This window comes from Sphaeroforma arctica (genome assembly GCF_001186125.1).
Source record: "Sphaeroforma arctica JP610 unplaced genomic scaffold supercont1.821, whole genome shotgun sequence".
Lineage (NCBI taxonomy): Eukaryota > Ichthyosporea > Ichthyophonida > Sphaeroforma > Sphaeroforma arctica.
Window position 1 is genome coordinate 9,059 of NW_014039737.1, and position 2,067 is coordinate 11,125.

Below are 2,067 nucleotides of genomic sequence, written 5' to 3' on the forward strand. Positions count from 1 at the left end.
TATATATATATATATATATAACAGTGTATAACATATAGAGTATATATTATGTATAGTATACCGTGTAGTTCCACTGTGCTTACCATCGTGAACTGAAAGTGTGAACATGTCTGTGTGGGTGTGTGGAAGAGTGCCGATTATGAAGTGTTTATTGATGATGGCGGTTGTCCAGAACCTTTTTGACGCATGGTTCCATCTTTATTCAGGCCTTTAATTTTACCGCCAGCAGTACGCGAGGATCCAGCCATTATTGTCGTGAATGTATGTAAGTCACGGCAGCTATACAAGCTTCAAAGTGTACGTTACCAAGCGACTAACAAGCGATAATTATCTCACAAGCCGAAAATAACACGTTTTGGGCCAGGCCCTCATAAAGGCCCTCCAACAGAGGCCCTACAGGCACATTTCAAAAATCATATTTATGTCTGTCATTTCTAAAATTGAAAATTGAAAAAATTATTTTTGGCAATACCTCAGCCCTAAAATATATATGTGCCCTCGCCATGAACTACCTATGCCCGAAAACGTTTGAGTTTAACGCTAACGCATCGAAAAACTGTGTGACATTGAATCCTGCTGCTTGACATTGTACTTTTTCGTTTTTTTTGAACAAAACATAAACCAAAAAAACCCATATTTTTATTAAAAAGTGATAGATTGTTGGAGAAAAATGGAATTCTTAAAGATTGATTATTCAATTTATTTATTTTATCATTATTCACATACTTTTTGTTAAAATACGTCAACGTCATTTAACGTTTTACGATACGCTATACCTCGTTTCGTGGCCAGAAATTATAGACAAGGTGCACAATGTAGGCGCTGTCTATATCATAGCGAAAAAGTTTCGGCCAAATTCTGGTTTTAGTATTTCTAACGTTTATAATATAAAAGGTTAGCGGCTTGTACATAAATACTACAGAGAGCAAACATACTGTAACTACTGTCAAGATGTCGCAGCGTCACAGTTTTTTGCATACAGACGTCAAACATTCTGAAGCACTTCACAAGTTCACAGTTCAGAACTTCAGTGTTCACAGTTCATTGAGTTCAATCAGTGACAATATTTTCTTTTTGAGAAATATGTGTAATATAATATTAATAAAAGTGTGGATAACAAAACTGAAATGATTATGCTTGCGTTAAACCATTTACCGCTTGTTAACTGTTGTCTGTGACTCTGCGACACTGTTGAATGTGTAGTATGTATGCACAATTGCACATACATAGCCTACAAATTTTAAAACAGTATTTAGCAAGAAAAAAGCAATAAATACGCTCAAATGTGATATTTTTTGTTTTGTTTTGCATCGGGTTCGAATAAAACCGTTATAAGAATTGTTGAACAACTTGATTTTTGTAGAAACATCGCTATGATTCCAATGGATGAGTTCTTCACTCAAATCGATTACTTAGCTAATATAAGCACCATACAGAGAAGGAGCGGTGTTTCTGCGATGCTTATTTTTACAGTCAAGTTACTGGGAAATTTAGTCATGCAATCGATAGCGATTGCAAGCAATGGTGTATGATGGTGTGATTGTTGCAAGTGGAACTTGTGCCAACGCGTTATGATCGTATTTTAGGGTTGATATGATCTTATAGACAATCACTATCAACATAAATCAAGTCCATATACCGATATTTTTAAATGGTCTAAGGCTTGCGCGGCAGCCTGTAGCCTGTATCTCGTGAACTAATTAATAGAGAGATATTTACTAGTTTTCTCGAATATTAAATCTGGACTCTGGAGAGATATGAGATATCTTCTAGAGAAATTGAGCGCTTCACTTTGCTAAACCAGACCAATGCGATCAAATCATCAGAGTACAAAAATGCCCGTGAGCTGTTCCATAATCCATTCTATATTGGTCGTGACAATAGTTTTGTATATGTATCTATTTATCTATATATACAAGTATATGTATACATCTAATATACATATATATATATATACAATGTGTGCGTGTGTATAAATTTATGCATATATATATATATATAGTCGGTGTGTGCGTGCGTGTGTGCATACGTATGTGGTTATGTGTGTGCGTGTGTATATATCTGTTG